General features: G+C 39.8%; 1 protein-coding gene and 1 pseudogene across 1 annotated transcript in view; one reads left to right on the forward strand and one right to left on the reverse strand.

Moving 5' to 3' along the window:
- The window catches only part of RNF24 (ring finger protein 24), a 140,278-nt gene that overhangs the window by 56,847 nt on the left and 61,929 nt on the right, over window positions 1-21,502 (reverse strand). The window lies entirely within an intron of this gene.
- LOC132349327 (histone RNA hairpin-binding protein-like) lies at window positions 7,565-8,377 on the forward strand (annotated as a pseudogene).

Below are 21,502 nucleotides of genomic sequence, written 5' to 3' on the forward strand. Positions count from 1 at the left end.
GCTGAAAATGGCATTATTTCACTCCTTTTTTATGGCTGAGTAGTATTCCACTGTATATATGTACCACATCTTCTTTATCCATTCCTCTGTCGATGGACATTTAGGTTGGTTCCATGTCTTGGCTATTGTAAATAGTGCTGCAATGAACACTGGGGTGCATGTATCTTTTTGAATTAGAGTTTTCTCCAGACATATGCTCAGGAGTGGGATTGCTGGATCATACAGTAGTTCTATTTTTAGTTTTTTGAGGACCCTCCATACTGTTTCTCATAGTGCCTGCACCAATTTACATTCTGGCCAACAGTGTAGGAGGGTCCTCTTTTCTCCACAACCTCTCCAGCGTTTGTTATTTGTAGACTTTTTATTTTTTAAAAAATATTTATTTATTTATTTTTGGCTGCATCGGGTCTTAGTTGCAGCACATGGGCTCTTTTGTTGTGGCACGTGGGCTCTTCACTGTGGCGCATGAGCTTCTCTCTAGTTGGGCCGTGCGAGCTCTACAGCGCGTGGGCTCTGTAGTTGTGGCATGCGGGCTTAGTTGCCCTGCGGCATGTGAGATCTTAGCTCCCCAACCAGGGATCAAACCCACGTCCCTTGCATTGGAAGGTGGATTCTTAACCACTGGACCACCAGGGAAGTCTCTGTAGACTTTTTAATGATGGCTAGTCTGACCGCTGAGAGGAGATACCTCACTGTACTTTTGATTTGTATTTCTCTAATAATCAGTGATGCTGAACATTTTTTCATGTGCTTGTGGGCCATCTGTATATCTTCTTTGGAGAAATGTCTGTTTAGGTCTTCTGCCCATTTTTTGATTGGGTTGTTTGTGTTTCTGATATTGAGTTGCATGAACTGTTTGTATATTTTGGAACTTAAGCCCTTGTTGGTTGCATAGTTTGTAAGTATTTTCTCCCATTCCGTTAGGTTGTCTTCATTTTGTTTATGGTTTTCTTTGCTGTGCAAAAGCTTATAAGTTTGATTAGGTCCCATTTGTTTATTTTTGCTTTTATTTCTATTGTCTTGGGAGTCTGATCTAAGAAAACATGCAAGGCCTTTCTTCAAGGTTCACCTATAATAAAAATAGGCTGCTGTGGCCTGCCCTATGTTAGATCCAGGAACTTAACAACCGTTTCAAAATTATGTGTATATAGAGGGATGCACTCTGGGTTTCTAAAAGCAAACTTGGGAAACACACAGTTAGAACTGGGCACATTAATGGGAATTCCCTGGTGGTTTAGTGTTTAGGACTCAGCTCTTTCACTGCCGTGGGCCCAGGTTCAATCCCTGGTCGGGGAACTAAGATCCCACAAGCTGCACAGTGAGGCCAAAAAAAAGAGAACTGGGCACATTAACAAATTTGGGAACTTTCTAATGTCCAACTTATTTTTAAAAGTTTTACCCTTAGTTCTATTAAAAAAGAAAAAAAGATTTATCAAATCAAAACCTTTCCTTATGAGAGACCTTCAAGATGGCGGAGGAGTAAGACGTGGAGATCACCTTCCTTTCCACAAATACATCAGAAATACATCTACATGTGGAACAACTCCTACAGAACACCTACTGAATGCTGGCAGAAGAGCTGACTTCCCAAAAGGCAAGAAACTCCCCACATACCTGGGTAGGGCAAAGGAAAAAAGAAAAAACAGAGACAAAAGAATAGGGACAGGACCTGCACCCCTGGGAGGGAGCTGTGAAGGAGGAAAAGTTTCCACACACTAGAAAGCTCCTTCACTGGCGGAGACGGGGTGGCGGGGGGAGGCTTCGGAGCCATGGAGGAGAGCGCAGCAATAGCGGTGCAGAGGGCAAAGTGGAGAGATTCCCGCACAGAGGATTGGTGCCGACCAGCACTCACCAGCCTGAGAGGCTTGTCTGCTCACCTGCTGGGATGGGTGGGGGCCGGGAGCTGAGGCTCGGGCTTCGGAGGTCAGATCCCAGAGAGAGGACTGGAGTTGGCTGCGTGAACACAGCCTGAAGGGGGCTAGTGCACCACAGCTAGCCGGGAGGGAGTCCAGGAAAAAGTCTGGAACTGCCTAAGAGGCAAGAGACCATTCCTTTGGGGTGCACGAGGAGAGGGGATTCAGAGCACCGCCTAAACGAGCTCCAGAGACGGGCGCAAGCTGCGGCTATCAGAGCGGACACCAGAGACGGGCATGAAACGCTAAGGCTGCTGCTGCAGCCACCAAGAAGCCTGTGTGCAAGCACAGGTCACTATCCACACCTCCCCTCCCGGGAGCTTGTGCAGCCCGCCACTGCCAGGGTTCCGTGATCCAGGGACAACTTCCCCAGGAGAACACACAGCACGGCTCAGGCTGTCGCAACGTCATGCCAGCCTCTGCCGCCGCAGGCTCACCCTGCATACCATACCCCTCCCATCCCCTGGCCTGAGTGAGCCAGCGCCCCCTAATCAGCTGCTACTTTAACCCCGTCCTGTAGGCGACCTACATGCAGAGGCAGGGCCAAATCCAAAGCTGAACCCCAGGAGCTGTGCGAACAAAGAAGAGAAAGGGAAATCTCTCCCAGCAGCCTCAGGAGCAGCGGATTATATTTCCACAATCAACGTGATGTACCCTGCATCTCTGGAATACCTGAATAGACAATGAATCATCCCAAAATTGAGGCAATGGATTTTGGGAGCAACTGTAGACTTGGGGTTTGCTTTCTGCATCTAATCTCTTTCTGGATTTATATTTATCTTAGTTTAGTATTTAGCCTTTATTATCACTGGTAGATTTGTTTATTGATTTGGTTGCTCTCTTCCTTTTTTTAATATATACAGATATATATATATATTTTTTCCTTTTTCTCTTTTTGTGAGTTTGTATGTGTATTCTTCTTTGTGTGATCTTGTCTGTATAGCTTTGCTTTTACCATTTGTCCTAGGGTTCTGTCTGTCTGTTTTTATTCTGTAGAGTTTTTAGCACTTGTTGTCATTGGTAGATTTGTTTTTCGGTTTGGTTGCTCTCTTCTTTCTTATTACTTTTTAATTTTTTAAAATTATTTTTTAATTTTAATAATGCTATTTTATTTTATTATTACCTTTCCCTCCATCCTTCCTTCCTTCTTCCTTCCTCCCTCCCTTCCTTCCTTTCTTTCTTCCTTTCTTTGTCTCCATTTCTTCTGAGCTGTGTGGCTGACAGGGTCTTCGTGCTCCAGCCAGGTGTCAGGCTTGTGCCTCTGAGTTGGGAGAACCAAGTTCAGGACATTGGTCCAACAGAGACCTCCTGGCTCCATGTAATATCAAATGGCAAAAGCTCTCCCAGAGATCTCCATCTCAACGCTAAGACCCAGCTCCACTCAATGACCAGCAAGCTACAGTGCTGGACACCCTATGCCGAACAACTAGCAAGACAGGAACACAACCCCACCCATTAGCAGAGAGGCTGCCTAAAATCATAATAAGGTCACAAACACCCCAGGACACACCACCGGACGTGGACCTGCCCACCAGAAAGACAAGATCCAGCCTCAACCACCAGAACACAGGCACCAGTCTCCTCCACCAGAAAGCCTACACAACCCACTGAAACAACCTTAGTCACTGGGGGCAGACACCAAAAACAACGGGAACTAAGAACATGCAGGCTGCGAAAAGGAGACCCCAAACACAGTAAGGTAAGAAAAATGAGAAGACAGAGAAACACACAGCAGTGGAAGGAGCAAGGTAAAAACCCACCAGACCAAACAAATGAAAAGGAAATAGGCAGTCTACCTGAAAAAGAATTCAGAGTAATGATAGTAAAGATGATCCAAAATCTTGGAAACAGAATGGAGAAAATACAAGAAATGATTAACAAGGACCTAGAAGAACTAAAGAGCAAACAATGATGAACAACACAATAAATGAAATTAAAAATTCTCTAGAAGGAATCAATAGCAGAATAACTGAGGCAGAAGAATGGATAAGTGACCTGGAAGATAAAATAGTGAAAATAACTACTGCAGAGCAGAATAAAGAAAAAAGAATGAAAAGAATTGAGGAGTCTCAGAGACCTCTGGGACAACATTAAACACACCAACATTCGAATTATAGGGGTCCCAGAAGAAGAAGAGAAAAAGAAAGGGACTGAGAAAATATTTGAAGAGATTATAGTTGAAAACATCCCTAATATGGTAAAGGAAATAGTCAATCAAGTCCAGGAAGTGCAGAGAGTCCCATACAGGATAAATCCAAAGAGAAACACGCCAAGACACATATTAATCAAACTATCAAAAATTAAATACAAAGAAAAAATATTAAAAGCAGCAAGAGAAAAGCAACAAATAACATACAAGGGAATCCCCAAAAGGTTAACAGCTGATCTTGCAGCACAAACTCTGCAAGCCAGAAGGGGGTGGCAGGACATATTTAAAGTGATGAAAGGGAAAAACCTCCAACCAAGATTACTCTACACAGCAAGGATCTCATTCAGATTCGACAGAGAAATTAAAACCTTTACAGACAAGCAAAAGCTAAGAGAATTCAGCACCATCAAGCCAGCTTTAAAACAAATGCTAAAGGAACTTCTTTAGGCAGGAAACTCAAGAGAAGGAAAAGACCTACAATAACAAACCCAAAACAATTAAAATGGTATTAGGAACATACATATCGATAACTACCTTAAATGTAAATGGATTAAACGCTCCAACCAAAAGACACAGACTGGCTGAATGGATACAAAAACAAGACCTGTATATATGCTGTCTACAAGAGACCCACTTCAGACCTAAAGACACATACAGACTGAAAGTGAGGGGATGGAAAAAGATATTCAATGCAAAAGGAAATCAAAAGAAAGCTGGAGTAGCAATACTCATATCAGATAAAATAGATATTAAAATAAAGAATGTTGCAAGAGAGAAGGAAGGACAGTACATAATGATCAAGGGATCAATCCAAGAAGAAGATACAACAATTATAAAAATACTAGCAAACAGAATCCAACAGCACATTAAAAGGATCATACACCATGATCAAGTGGGATTTATCCCAGGAATGCAAGGATTCTTCAATATATGCAAATCAATCAATGTGATAAACCATATTAACAAATTGAATAAAAACCATATGATCATCTCAACAGATGCAGAAAAAGCTTTTGACAAAATTTAACACCCATTTATGGTAAAAATCCTCCAGAAAGTGGGCATAGAGGGAACATACCTGAACATAATAAAGGCCATATATGACAAACCCACAGCCAACATCGTTCTCAATGGTGAAAAACTGAAACCATTTCCTCTAAGATCAGGAACAAGACAGGGTTGTCCACTCTCACCACTATTATTCAACATAGTTTTGGAAGTTTTAGCCACAGAAATCAGAGAAGAAAAACAAACAAAAGGAATCCAAATTGGAAAAGAAGAAGTAAAGCTGTCACTGTTTGCAGATGACATGATACTAGACATAGAGAATCCTAAAGATACTAACAGAAAACTACAAGAGCTAATCAATGAATTTGGTAAAGTAGCAGGATACAAAATTAATGCACAGAAATCTCTTGCATTCCTATACACTAATGATGAAAAATCTGAAAGAGAAATTAAGGAAACACTGCCATTTACCACTGCAACAAAAAGAATAAAATACCTAGCTTTTGTCTACCTAAGGAGACAAAAGACCTGTATGCAGAAAACTATAAGACACTGATGAAAGAAATTAAAGATGATACAGATTGAGAGATATACCATGTTCTTGGACTGGAAGAATCAACATTGTGAAAATGACTATACTACCCAAAGCAATCTACAGATTCAAGGCAATCCCTATCCAACTAATCGCCAATGGCATTTTTCACAGAACTAGAACAAAAAATTTCAGTTTGTATGAAAACACAAAAGACCCTGAATAGCCAAAGCCATCTTGAGAAAGAAAAACGGAGCTGGAGGAATCAGGCTCCCAGACCTCAGACTATACTACAAAGCTACAGTAATCAAGACAGTATGGTACTGGCACAAAAACAGAAATATAGATCAATGGAACAGGATAGAATGGCCAGAGATAAACCCACGCACATATGGTCACCTTATTTTTGATAAAGGAGGCAAGAATATACAATGGAGAAAAGACAGCTTCTTCAATAAGTGGTGCTGTGAAAACTGGACAGCTATATGTAAAAGAATGAAATTAGAAAACTCCCTAACACCATACAGAAAAATAAACTCAAAATGGATTAAAGACCTAAATGTAAGGCCAGACACTATCAAACTCTTAGAGGAGAACATAGGCAGAACAGTCTATGACATAAATCACAGCAAGATCCTTTCTGACCCACTTCCTAGAGAAATGGAAATAAAAACAAAAATAAACAAATGGGACCTAATGAAACTTAAAAGCTTTTGCACAGCAAAGGAAAACCTAAACAAGGCGAAAAGACAACCCTCAGAATGGGAGAAAATATTTGCAAATGAAGCAACTGACAAAGGATTAATCTCCAAAATTTCAAAGCAGCTCATGTAGCTCAATATCAAAAAAAAAAAAAAAACCCAATCCAAAAATGGGCAGAAGACCTAAATAGACTTTTCTCCAAAGAAGATATACAGATTGCCAACAAACACATGAAAGGATGCTCAGCATCACTAATCATTAGAGAAATGCAAATCAAAACTACAATGAGGTATCACCTCATACTAGTGAGAATGGCCATCATCAAAAAATCTACAAACAATAAATGCTGGAGAGGGTGTTGATTAAAGGGAACCCTCTTGCACTGTTGGTGGGAATGTAAATTGACACAGCCACTATGGAGAACAGCATGGAGGTTCCTTAGAAAACTAAAAATAGAACTACCATACGACCCAGCAATCCCACTACTGGCATATACCCTGAAAACCATAATTGAAAAGGAGTCACGTACCACAATGTTCATTGCAACTCTATGTACAATAGCCAGGACATGGAAGCAACCTAAGTGCCCATTGACAGATGAATGGATAAAGAAAATGTGGCACATATATACAATGGAATATTACTCAGCCATAAAAAGAAACGAAATTGAGTTATTTATAGTGAGGTGGATGGACCTAGAGTCTGTCATACAGAGTGAAGTAAGTCAGAAAGAGAAAAACAAACACCGTATGCTAACACATATATATGCAATCTAAAAAAAAAAAAAAAGGTTCTGAAGAACCTAGGGGCAGGACAGGAATAAAGACGCAGACGTAGAGAATGGACTTGAGGACACGGGGAGGGGGATGGGTAAGCTTGGGGAAGTGAGAGAGTGGCATGGACATATATACACTACCAAATGTAAAACAGATAGCTAGTGGGAAGCAACCGCATAGCACGGGGAGATCAACTCGGTGTTTGTGACCACCTAGAGGGGTGGGATAGGGAGGGTGGGAGGGAGACGCAAGAAGGAGGAGATATGGGCATGTATGTATATGTATAGCTGATTCACTTTGTTATAAAGCAGACACTAACACAGCATTGTGAAACAATTATACTCCAACAAAGATAAAAGAAAAAAAAACACACAAAAAAATAATGGAGTCCGTCAGTGTCACGCGGAGAGGAAGTCTCTGCTGCCGCCACCGCCACCGCCACCGCCGGACCCCAGGCCCCCACGACCCCGCCTGCCGCGTCGCCATGGCCTGCCAGCCGCGAAGTCCCCCGGGTGCGGGAGCTGCCACGACAGCGACAACAGCCTGCCGCCAGCCGCGAGATGGACGCAAGTTAATGGCCGAGGGGAGGCGCCGGAAGTCCGAGGATGCTGAGGGCCCCGCGAGGCCGCTTGGCGACCGCAGACCCGATAGCTTTACCACTCCCGAAGGCCCTAAGCCCCGTTCTAGATGTTCAGACTGGGCAAGTGCAGTCGAAGAAGATGAAATGAGGACTAGAGTTAACAACGAAATTGCAAGATATAAAAGGGAACTCCTCATAAATGACTCTGGAAGAGAGAGAAAATCATCATCAGGAAGTTCGGATTCGAAGGAGTCTATGTCAACATTGCCAGCTGACTTGGAGACCGATGAAAGTGTCCTGATGAGGAGACAGAAGCAGATCAACTATGGGAAGAACACCATCGCCTACAATCGCTATATTAAAGAAGTCCCAAGGCACCTTTGACAGCCTGGCATTCATCCCAAAACCTCCAACAAATTCAAGTATAGTCCACGATCGTGGGACCAGCAGATCAAACTCTGGAAGGTGGCTCTGCATTTTTGGGATCCTCCAGTGGAAGAAGGATGTGATTTGCAAGAAAAACATCCTGTTGACCTCGGGGAGATGGAGATGGAATCCGCGGAGAGCAGCTCTGAGTCCCAGACGAGCTCTCAGGATAACTTCGACATGTACTGTGGCACATCCACGAAAGTTAGAAACGTGGACTGTCCGGCAGAGGACGAGTTTGACTTGAAAGCCTGTTTAACTGAACCCTTGAAACTGACTTCAGTTTCATGACTTCTCAGCCATGAGCTAACTGGCGCCACCTGGAGGCCACTGGGAGCAGCGCTGCCTCCCCAGGTGGGAGGTGGCCCGCCAAGCATGCATCCTGCGTTTGTAACTGGAGGTTTCTGTTAATAGTGTACAGCCTCATGGTGAATTGTTGTTCTTGCCTTATTTTCTTAAGAAACGTTAATTTTATGTATAGGGAGTGTATTCTGCGTGTTTTAAACTGTAAATGGAACTAAATCCGAGGAAAACTGAACTCGAAGCAATCTTGCAACAATCTTAATTGCTTAATCTCCTGCACCCTTGAAGTCAACCTGACAAGTGTACCGTAACTGGATTTCCACAAGTATTTTAGACATTAAATTACTATTTGTCAGATGGCTGGTTTGGGCTTAAGCATATGTTCACTGTGCTTTCTTTACTGGTATCTGACCGAGTGTTCTCATAATCAGATACCTTTAATATCTTTATGGAAAGGGTTAGGGTTTGGGCCGTTTGTCAATATGTCAAGATTGGTTTTTTTTCCTCATACAGAGCACTGAATAGTAAGATATTAAATTGAGCTGGTAAATTAATGGGGTTTATGTAAGTTATACAGTCTTAATTTGGTATTTGTAAATAGCACTAAGTAGGCCTTCTACCTATACTGTTGCCAAGAGTTAAGAAAGCAGAAGGATTTAGAAAGAACATTTTTTTTTAACAATCAGTTAATTTACCATGTAAAATTGCTGTGAATGATAATGTGTACAGATTTTCTGTTCAAATATTCAATTGTAAACTTCTTAAGACTGTTGTGTTTCTATTGCTTTTGTATGGAATGACATTGCAAAAATAAAAAGGACCTTCTTTAACTAAATGTTGCCAAAAAAAAAAATAATAAAAAAATTTTAAAAATAGAAAAACCCTTTAATGCAGGTTAGCCAATCCAAAAAAAAAAACCTTTCCTTATTATCAAAGGTTGTAATTAAAATTTTAATTACGATTTTATTGTGTTTTTCATCTCAACTATATAACAGAAACTCTGAGATGACAGAATCTGTGATGTTTTGATCATTATGGCATTCCCAGCATCTAGGATGTGCTGAGAATACATTTATTAAATGAAAGATTAAGTAATAACATAAACTTACCAAGTATGTACACGATCAAATGAAAACTTCTCTCAAAAAACACATTTCAAACAAATATCGTATATTAACACATATATGTGGAATCTAGAAAAATGGTATGGATGAACCTGTTTGCAGGGCAGAAAGAGACACAGAAGAAGAGTACAAACGTATGGACACCAAGGGGGGAAAGCAGGGGTGGTGGTGGTGGTGGGATGAATTGGGAGATTGGGATTGACATATATACACTAATATGTATAAAATAGATAACTAATAAGAACCTGCTGTATAAAAAATAAATAAATAAAATTCAAAAAAACCCCCCCAAAACCACATTTCAGTGCCTTATAATATTGTCCCAAATGCCGTGTTCTTGAGGCTCTGCAGAAGCCTTCTTGCAATAATCTAGAAGTTTCAGTTTCCGGTATCTTCCCATTCCCTTTTTTGTTCCTATTAGCTTTTTTGAGATATAATTTATGTACCTATAATTCATTTTCAGTGTACCTTATTTGAAGTGTAATTCAATGATTTTTAGTAAATTTGAGTTGTGCAATCATCACCATAATCCACTTCCAGATCATTTTTATCATCCCCAAAAGGAAACTGTACTCATTAGGTGTCATTCCCTATTCCAACCCCCAGCCCAAGGCAACTATTAATCCACTTCGTCTCTAAAGATTTGCCTTTTCTGGACATTTTATGTAAATGGAATCACAATATATGGTATTTTGTGTCTGGCTTCTTTCATTTAGCATAATGTCTTCAGTATTCATTCACATTATAGCCTATATTAGTACTTTGTTTCCTTTTATTGACAAATAGTATTCCATTTTACGGATAAACTGTATTTTCTTTATTCACTTACCAGTTGACTGGACACTTGGATTGTTTCCATTTTTTGGCTATTATAAATAATAAAGTTATATAATAATGCTCAGCTGCTATGAACATTCATGTGAAACATTTTGTGTGGACATATTTTTTCACTTCTCTTGGGTATATAACTAGGAGTGAAGTTGCTGGGTCATATGGTAACTTAATGTTTAACCTTTTGAGGAACTGCCAGACTGTTTTCTAAAGTGGCTGCACAATTTTACTATCTCAGAGGCAGTGTATGAGGGTTTGAATTTCTCCACATCCTCCCCAAACTTGTTATCTTTTTGATTTCAGCCATCCTAGTCAATGTGAAGTGGTACCTCACTGTAGTTTTTAATTTGCATTTCATTAATGATTAGTGATACTGAGCATCTTTTCATGTGCATACTGGCCATTTGCATATGATTTTCAGAAATATCCGAATCCTTTGCCCAATTTTATTTAATTAAAAAAATATTTTATTTATTTATTTAGTCATTTTTGGCTGCGTCGGGTCTTAGTTGTGGCATGCAGGATCTTTTATTGTGGCACGCGGGCTCTTCTATTCTGGTGCGTGGGCTCAAAAGCGCGTGGGTTCTGTAGTTTGAGGCACCGCAGGTTTTCTAGTTGAGGTGCGCGGGCTTAGCTGCCCCGTGGCATGTGGGATCTTAGTTCCCCGACCAGGGAATCGAACCCGTATCCCCGGCATTGGAAGGTGGATTCTTTACCACTGGACCACCAGGGAATTCCCTGCCCAATTTTACTTTTCTTATTTTTTTTGAATTTTTGAATTTTATTTTATTTATATGTTTATACAGCAGGTTCTTATTAGTTATCTATTTTATATATATTAGTGTATATATGTCAATCCCAATCTCCCAATTCATCCAACCACCACCATCCCCCCCAGCCACTTTCCCCCTTTGGTGTCCCTACGTTTGTTCTCTACATCTGTGTCTCTATTTCTGCCCTGCAAACCGGTTCATCTGTACCATTTTTCTAGGTTCCACATATACGTGTTAATATACGATATTTGTTTTTCTCTTTCTGACTTACTTCACTCTGTATGACAGTCTTTAGATCCATCCACGTCTCTACAAATGACCCAATTTCGTTCCTTTTTATGGCTGAGTAATATTCCATTGTACATATGTACCACATCTTCTTTATCCATTCGTCTGTCGATGGGCATTTAGGTTGCTTCCATGACCTGGCTATTGTAAATAGTGCTGCAATAAACATTGGGTGCATGTATCTTTTTGAATTATGGTTTTCTCCAGGTATATGCCCAGTAGTGGGATTGCTTGGTCATATGGTAATTCTATTTTTAGTTCTTTAAGGAACCTCCATACTGTTCTCCATAGTGGCTGTATCAATTTACATTCCCACCAACAGGGCAAGAGGGTTCCCTTTCATCCACACCCTCTCCAGCATTTGTTGTTTGTAGATTTTCTGATGATGCCCATTCTAACTGGTGTGAGGTGATACCTCATTGTAGTTTTGATTTGCATTTCTCTAATAATTAGTGATGTTGAGCCGCTTTTCATGTGCTTCTTGGCCATCTGTATGTCTTCTTTGGAGAAATGTCTATTTAGGTCTTCTGCCCATTTTTGGATTGGGTTGTTTGTGTTTTTAATATTGAGCTGCATGAGCTGTTTATATATTTTGGAGATTAATCCTTTGTCCATTGATTCGTTTGCAAATATTTTCTCCCATTCTGAGGGCTATCTTTTTGTCTTGTTTGTAGTTTCCTTTGCTTGGCAAAGTTTAAGTTTAAGTTTCATTATGTCCCATTTGTTTTTTGTTTTTATTTCCATTACTCTAGGAGGTGGATCAAAAAAGATCTTGCTGTGATTTATGTCAAAGAGTGTTCTTTCTATGCTTTCCTCTAAGAGTTTTATAGTGTCTGGCCTTACATTTAGGTCTTTAAATGTAAAAAATGTAAAAAATAAACTCCATTTTGAGTTTATTTTTGTGTATGGTGTTAGGGAGTGTTCTAATTTCATTCTTTTACATGTAGCTGTCCACTTTTTCCAGCACCACTTATTGAAGAGACCGTTTTTAATCCATTGTATGTCCTTGCCTCCTTTGTCATAGATTAGTTGACCACAGGTGCTTTCTATTCTGTTCCATTGATCTATATTTCTGTTTTTGTGCCAGTACCATATTGTCTTGATTACTGTAGCTTTGTAGTATAGTCTGAAGTCAGGGAGTCTGATTCCTCCAGCTCCGTTTTTCTCCCTCAAGACTGCTTTGGCTATTTGGGGTCTTTTGTGCCTCCATACAAATTTTAAGATTTTTTTTTGTTCTAGTTCTGTAAAAAATGCCACTGGTAATTTGATAGGGAATGCATTGAATCTGTAGATTGCTTTGGGTAGTACAGCCATTTTCACAATATTGATTCTTCCAATCCAAGAACATGGTATATCTCTCCATCTGTTTGGTTCATCTTTGATCTCTTTCATCAATGTCCTATAGTTTTCTGAGTACAGGTCTTTTACCTCCTAGGTATTCTATTCTTTTTTGGTGCAGTGGTGAATGGGATTGTTTCCTTAATTTCTCTTTCTGATCTTTCATTGTTAGTGTATAGGAATGCAAGAGATTTCTGTGCATTAATTCTGTATCCTGAAACTTTACCAAATTCATTGATTAGCTCTAGTAGTTTTCTGGTGGCATCTTTAGGATTCTCTATGTGTAGTATCATGTCATCTTCAAACAGTGACAGTTTTACTTCTTCTTTTCCAATTTGTATTCCTTTTATTTCTTTTTCTTCTCTGATTGCCGTGGCTAGGACTTCCAAAACTATGCCAAATAATAGTGGCGAGAGTGGACATCCTTGTCTTGTTCCTGATCTTAGAGGAAACACTTTCAGTTTTTCACCATTGAGAATGATGTTTGCTGTGGGTTTGTCGTATATGGCCTTTATTATGTTGAGGTAGGTTCCCTCTATGCCCACTTTCTGGAGAGTTTTTATCATAAATGGGTGTTGAATTTTGTCAAAAGCTTTTTCTGCATCTATTGAGATGATCACATGGTTTTTATTCTTCATTTTGTTAATATGGTGTATCACATTGATTGATTTGCATATATTGAAGAATCCTTGCATCCCTGGGATAAATCCCACTTGATCATGGTGTATGATCCTTTTAATGTGTTGTTGGATTCTGTTTGCTAGTATTTTGTTGAGGATTTTTGCATCTATGTTCATCAGTGATATTGGCCTGTAGTTTTCTTTCTTTGTGACATCTTTGTCTGGTTTTGGTATCAGGGTGATGGTGGCCTCATAGAATGAGTTTGGGAGTATTCCTTCCTCTGCAATTTTTTGGAAGAGTTTGAGAAAGATGGGTGTTAGCTCTTCTCTAAATGTTTGATAGAATTCACCTATGAAGCCATCTGGTCCTGGACTTTTGTTTGTTGGACATTTTTAATCACAGTTTCAATTTCATTACTTGTAATTGGTCTGTTCATATTTTCTATTTCTTCCTGGTTCAGTCTTGGAAGGTTATACCTTTCTATGAATTTGTCAATTTCTTCCAGGTTGTCCATTTTATTGGCATAGAGTTGCTTGTAGTAGTCTCTTATGATGCTTTGTATTTCTGTGGTGTCCGTTGTAACGTCTCCTTTTTCATTTCTAATTGTATTGATATGAGTTCTCTTTCTTGATGAGTCTGGCTAAAGGTTTATCAATCTTGTTTATCTTCTCAAAGAACCAGCTTTTAGTTTTATTGATCTTATTGTTTTCTTTGTTTCTATTTCATTTATTTCTGCTCTGATCTTTATGATTTCTTTCCTTCTACTAACTTTGGATTTTGTTTGTTCTTCTTTTTCTAGTTCCTTTCAGTGTAAGGTTAGATTGTTTATTTGAGATTTTTCTTGTTTCTTGAGGTAGGATTGTATTGCTGTAAACTTCCCTCTTAGAACTGCTTCTGCTGCATCCCATAGGTTTTCGATCGTCGTGTTTTCATTGTCATTTGTCTCTAGGTATTTTTTGATTTCCTCTTTGATTTCTTCAGTGATCTTTTGGTTATTTAGTAACGTATTGTTTAGCCTCCATGTGTTTGTGTTTTTTATGTTTTTTTCCCTGTTGATTTCTAATCTCATAGCATTGTGGTCAGAAAAGATGCTTGATATGATTTCAATTTTCTTAAAATTTACCGAGGCTTGATTTGTGACCCAAAATATGATCAATCCTGGAGGATGTTCCATGTGCACTTGAGAAGAAAGTGTAATCTGTTGTTTTTGGATGGAATGTCCTATAAATGTCAATTAAATCTATCTGGTGTATTGTGTCATTTAAAGCTTGTGTTTCCTTATTAATTTTCTGTCTGGATGATCTGCCCATTGGTGTAAGTGAGGTGTTAAAGTCCCCCACTATTATTGTGTTACTGTCAATTTCCTCTTTTATAGCTGTTAGCATTTGCCTTATGTATTGAGGTGTTCCTATGTTGGGTGCATGAATATTTACAATTGTTATATCTTCTTCTTGGATTGATCCCTTGATGATTATGTAGTGTCCTTCTTTGTCTCTTGTAATAGTCTTTATTTTAAAGTCTATTTTGTCTGATATGAGAATTGCTACTCCAGCTTTCTTTTGATTTCCATTTGCATCGAATATCTTTTTCCATCCCCTCACTTTCAGTCTGTATGTGTCCCTAGGTCTCAAGTGGGTCTCTTGCAGACAGCATATATACCGGTCTTGCTTTTGTATCCATTCAGTCAGTCTATGTCTTTTGGTTGGAGTATTTAATCCATTTCACTTAAGGTAGTTATCAATATGTATGTTCCTATTACCATTTTCTTAATTGTTATGGGTTTGTTTTTGTAGGTCCTTTTCTTCTCTTGTTTTTCCCACTTAGAGAAGTTCCTTTAGCATTTGTTGTAGAGCTGGATTGGTGGTGCTGAATTCTCTTAGCTTTTGCTTGTCTGTAAAGCTTTTGATTTCTCCATCGAATCTGAATGACATCCTTGCCAGGTACAGTAATCTTGGTTGTAGGTTCTTCCCTTCCATCACTTTAAATATATTGTGCCACTCCCTTCTGGCTTGTAGAGTTTCCGCTGAGAAATCAGCTGTTAACCTTGTGGGAGTTCCCTTGTATGTTATATGTCATTTTTCCCTTGTTGCTTTCAATAATTTCTCTGTCTTTAATTTTTGTCAATTTGATTACTATGTGTCTCGGCATGCTTCTCCTTTGGTTTATCCTGCCTGGAACTCTCTGCGCTTCCTGGACTTGGGTGGCTATTTCCTCTCCCATGTTAGGGAAGTTTTTGACTATAATCTATTCAAATATCTTCTTGGGTCCTTTCTCTCACTCTTCCCCTTTCTGGGACACCTATAATGAGAATGTTGTTGCATTTAATGTTGTCCCAGAGGTCTCTTAGGCTGTCTTCATTTCTTTTCATTCTTTTTTCTTTATTCTGTTCCGTGGCAGTGAATTCCACCATTTTGTCTTCCAGGTCACTTATCCGTTCTTCTGCCTCAGGTATTCTGTTACTGATTCCTTCTAGTGTATTTTTCATTTCAGTTATTGTGTTGTTCATCTCTGTTTGTTCTTTAATTCTTCTAGGTCTTTGTTAAACATTTCTTGCATCCTCTCAATCTTTGCCTCCATTCTTTTTCCGAGGTCCTGGATCATCTTCACTATCATTATTCTGAATTCTTTTTCTGGAAGGTTGCCTATCTCCACTTCATTTAGTTGTTTTTCTGGGGTTTTATCTTGTTCCTTCATCTGGTACAAAGTCCTCTGCCTTTTCATTTTGTCTATCTTTCTGTGAATGTGGTTTTCCTTCCACAGACTGTAGAATTGTAGTTCTTGCTTCTGCTGTCTGCCCTCTGGTGGATGAGGCCATCTAAGAGGCTTGTGCAAGCTTCCTGATAGGAGGGACTGGTGGTGGGTAGAGCTGGGTGTTGCTCTGGTGGGCAGAGCTCAGTAAAACTTTAATCTGCTTGTCTGCTGATGGATGGGTCTGGGTTCCCTCCCAGTTGGTTGTTTGGCCTGAGGCGACCCAGCACTGGAGGCTACCCGTGTCTTTCGTGGGGTTAATGGCAGACTCTGGGAGGGCTCATGACAAGGAATACCTCCCAGAACTTCTGCTGCCAAGGTCCTTGTCCCCACAGTGAGCCACAGCTACCCCCTGCCTCTGCAGGAGACCTTCCAACACTAGCAGGTAGGTGTGGTTCGGTCTCCTATGGGGTCACTGCTCCTTCCCCTGGGTCCTGATGTGCACACTACTTTATGTGTGCCCTCCAAGAGTGGAGTCTCTGTTTCCCCCAGTCCTGTCAAAGTCCTACAATCAAATCCCAGTAGCCTTCAAAGTCTGATTCTCTAGGAATTCCTCCTCCCCTTGCTGGATCCCTAGGTTGGGAAGCCTGAGGTGGGGCTCAAAACCTTCACTCCAGTGGGTGGACTTCTGTGGTATAAGTGTACTCCAGTTTGTGAGTCACCTACCCAGCAGTAATGGGATTTGATTTTATTGTGACTGCACCGCTCCTACTGTCTCATTGCGGCTTCTCCTTTGTCTTTGGATGTGGGGTATCTTTTTTGGTGAGTTCCAATGTCTTCCTGTCAATGATTGTTCAGCAGTTAGTTGTGATTCCAGTGCTCTCGCAAGAGTGAGCACATGTCCTTCTACTCCGCCATCCTGACCCTCCCTGCCCAATTTTAAACTGGGTTATTTGTTTTGTTTTCTTTTTCCTTTTTTTAAAAAAAAAATAATATTTATTTATTTTTGGCTGTGTTGAATTTTTGTTGCTGCGCATGGGCCTTCTCTAGTTGTGGTGAGTGCTAGTTACTCTTCGTTGCAGTGCACAGGGTTCTCATTGTGGTGCACGGGCTTCTCATTGCAGTGGTTTCTCTTGTTGCAGAGGATGGGCTCTAGGCATGTGGGTGTCAGTAGTTTTGGCACGCAGGGTCAGCAGCTGTGGCTCATGGGCTTAGGGGTTCCATGGCATGTGGGATCTTCCCAGACCAGGGATTGAACCCATGTCCCCTGCATTGGCAGGTGGATTCTTTTTTTTTTTTTTTTTTTTAAAGTTTTTTCCTTTGTGATGAGAACTCTTTTTTTTTTAAAATTTTTATTTATTTATTTATTTATTTATTTATGGCTGTGTTGGGTCTTTGTTTCTGTGCGAGGGCTTTCTCTAGTTGTGGCAAGTGGGGGCCACTCTTCATCGCGGTGCGCGGGCCTCTCACTATCGCAGGCTTTCCTGTTGCGGAGCACAGGCTGCAGACGCGCAGGCTCAGTAATTGTGGCTCACATGCCCAGCCACTCCGCGGCATGTGGGATCTTCCCAGACCAGGGCTCGAACCCGTGTCCCCTGCATTGGCAGGCAGATTCTCAACGACTGCGCCACCAGGGAAGCCCTGGCAGGTGGATTCTTAACCACTGCACCACCAGGGAAGTCCCTATTTGTTTTCTTTTTTTTTCTTTAAGGATTTTAAAGAATAAATTTATTTATTTTATTTATTTTTGGCTGCACTGAGTCTTCATAGCTGCGCAGTCTTTCTCTAGTTGTGGCGAGCAGGGGCTACTCTTTGTTGTGGTGCATGGTTTTCTCATTGCAGTGGCTTCTCTTGTTGCAGAGCATGTGCTCTAGGCAGGCGGGCTTCAGTATTTGTGGCATGCAGTCTCAGTAGTTGTGGCTCACGGGTTCTAGAGCGCAGGCTCAGTAGTTGTGGCGCATGGGCTTAGTTGCTCTGTGGCATGTGGGATCTTCCCGGACCAGGGCTCAAACCCGTGTCCCCTGCATTGGCAGGTGGATTCTTAACCGCTGTGCCACCAGGGAAGCCCTCCCTGTTTGTTTTCTTATTATTAAGTATTAAACGTTCTTTATATATTCTGCATACATGTGCTTTATTAGATGTGTAATTTGCAAATCTCTTCTCCCAGTTTTAGGCTTGTCTTTTCACTTTACTGGTATCTTTTGAAGCATAAAAGTTTTTAATTTTGATGAAGTTCATCTTATCAATTTTGTCTTTATTGCTTGTACTTTTGGTGCTGTATCTAAGAAATGTTTGTCTAACTCAAGGTCATAAAGATTTACTTGTATGTTTTCTTTTAAGAGCTTTATAGTTTTAGCTATGTAATCTTTAGCTCTATGATCTATTTTGAGTTAATTTATGTATATCGAGCAAGACAAAGGTTCATCTCTCCACCCTGATTAGTATTATCTACTGGAAGAGGTTGTCAGTCACTTTACATTAAGCACACCATTGTGAACTTTAGTCTGATTCAACAAGGCAGGACTTCCCTGGTGGTGCAGTGGTTAAGAATCCTCCTGCCAGCACAGGGGACACGGGTTCAAGCCCTGGTCCAGGAAGATCCCACATGCTGCAGAGCAACTAAGTCCGTGTGCCACAACTACTGAGCCTGCGCTCTAGAGCCCGTGAGCCACAACTATTGAAGCCCACACGCCTACAGCCCGTGCCCCACAACAAGAGAAGCCACCGCAATGAGAAGCCTGCGGACCGCAACGAAGAGCAGTCCCCACTCACTGCAACTAGTGAAAGCCCATGTGCAGCAATGAAGACCCAACGCAGCCAAAAATAAAATAAAATAAATTAAAAAAAAGAAATATAAATGCTTCTAAATACGAAAAATAAGTGAGACTTTAGTTGACAACTTCTAAAAACAAAAAACAAAAAACTAATTCAAGAAGGCACTGTGTGCCAGGTCTGTAGTAAAGAAAGGAATAAGAAAAATGTGTTCAGAGAAGGGGAGAAGTTCATCATTTTGCATAGCTTAATAGAAAATCAAATGACCACAAATGTAAGAATTTATTTCTGGACTCTGGATTCTGTTTCACTGAGCTATATGTCTATCTTTTTTTTTTTTAAATTTGGTTGCACAGGGTCTTAGTTGTGGCAGGCAGGCTCCTTAGTTGTGGCAGGTGGGCTCCTTAGCTGTGGCATACAAACTCTTAGTTGCGGCATGCATGTGGGATCTAGTTCCCTGACCAGGGACGAAGCTGGGCCCCCTGCATTGGGAGCTCAGAGTCCCAACCACTGTGCCACCAGGGAAGTCCCTCATTGAGCTATATGTCTATCTTTATGCCAGTATCACACTGTCTTGATTATGATAACTTTATAGTAAGTTTTAAAATCAAGAAGTGTTAAGTCCTCCAACTTTGTTCTTTTTCATATTGTTTTGGCTTTTTTGGGTCTTTGTCATTTCTTATAAATCTTAGGATCAGCTTGCTAATTTCTGCAAAAGATCCAACTGGGATTTCTGAAGGAGATTGCTTTGAATCTATAGATAAATTTGGGAAGAACTGCCACGTTAATAATGTTATCATCAAATCCATGAATATGGAATTTCCATTTATTTAGATAATCTTTAAGATTTACAGCAATGTTTTGTAGTTTTCAGTGTACACGTCTTGAACGTTTTTGTTAAATGTATTCCAAAGTTTTTATTCTCTTTAATGCTATTGTGAATGAAATTATTTTCTAAATTTGTTTTGGATTGTCCATTGCTAATATATAGAAATAAAATTGATTTTTTGGTATAATGATCCTGTATCCTGTGACCTTGCTGAATTCATTTATTAGTTCTAGTTTGTGTGTATGTGTGTGTGTGAATTCCTTGGCATTCTCTACATGCAGAATCATTTCACCTGTAAAGAAAGACAGCTTTACATCTTCCTTTCTAATCTGAATGCGTTTTATTTTTCTTTCCTGACTATATTGGTTAGAACCTCCAGTGCAATGTTGAAAAGAGGTGGTGAATGCAGATATCCTTGCCTTGTTCCCAATCTTAGAGAGAAAGTGTCTAGGCTTTCACCATTAATTATGATGTTAGCTATAAGTTTTTATACAGTAGTTTCATGTAGAAGATTCTTCTTAGTTTGTTGAGAGTTTTTAATCATAACAGTGAGTCTATTATGTTAATTGGTTTTCTGATGTTAAACTAACCTTGTATAGGTATAAACCTCACTTGGTCAGAATCATTTTTATATGTTCCTAGGATCAGTTTATTAATATTTTGCAGACGATTTAAAAAAAAAAATCTATTTATTTATTTATTTATTTATGGCTGCGTTGGGTCTTCGTTACGGTGCATGGGCTTCTCATTGTGGTGGCTTCTCTTATTGCAGAGCATGGGCTCTAGGCATGCACTCTTCAGTAGTTGTGCTCAGTAGTTGTAGCTTGCGGGCTCTAGAGCACAGGCTCAGTAGTTGTGGTGCACAGGCTTAATTGCTCCACGGCATGTGGGATCTTCCCGGAATAGGGCTCAAACCTGTGTCCCCTGCACTGACAGGCAGACTCTTAACCACTGCACCACCAGCATAGTTCCTGCAGATGATTTTTGAAGCTATAGCCATAAGGGATATTGGTCTGTTGGCATGAAGTTGTTCATAGCTCAGGGGTTAGTAAAGTATGACCCATAGCCTATTTTCACATGGCCCCCAAACTAGGAATGGTTTTTAATTTTAAAAGGTGTGTTAAAAAGCAAACAAACAAGACTATATGACAGAAACTATATGTGGCCCTCAAAGCCTAAAATATTTACTATCTGGCCCTTTATAGAAAAAAAAAAATTGCCCACTCCTGGTCTAGCTAAAGGCTTCTCAATTTTGTTGTTCTTTTCAAAGAACCACCTTTTGATTTCATTGATTTTCTTTCCTCTACGGTTTTTCTGTTTTGTATTTCACTGATTCCTACTCTAATTTTTATTATATCCAGGCTCTACTTGCTTTGGGTTTAGTTTGCTCTTCTTTTTCTAGTTTCTTATAGTGGAAGCTTAGGTTATTGATTTGAATTATTTACTCTTGTCTAATACAGGTATTTACAGCTATAAATGTCCCTCTAGTTTCTGCTTTAACTATGTTCCATTAATTTTTTATAATCATCAATGATCTAATTTTTTGAGCAATGATTTAATGAAAGTAATTTATTAAAGAACAAATTTATGAAAAGTCTAGTAGCAAATGATTATTACAAAAGTGATATCTTTGATTATAAATTTCAAAATTTTGGTGTACCACAACTTCTTAAGAGCATATACCCTGCATATGCTGAAAAATTTTGAGGTGAAATTTACATAACATAAAATTAACCATTTTAAAGTGAGCAAATTCAGTGACATTTACTGCCTTCACAATGTTGTGAAACCACCAACTTTACCTAAGTCCAAAACATTTCATTACTCTAAGTTCAATAAAATCCTGTAC

This window comes from Balaenoptera ricei, chromosome 15 (genome assembly GCF_028023285.1).
Source record: "Balaenoptera ricei isolate mBalRic1 chromosome 15, mBalRic1.hap2, whole genome shotgun sequence".
Lineage (NCBI taxonomy): Eukaryota > Metazoa > Chordata > Mammalia > Artiodactyla > Balaenopteridae > Balaenoptera > Balaenoptera ricei.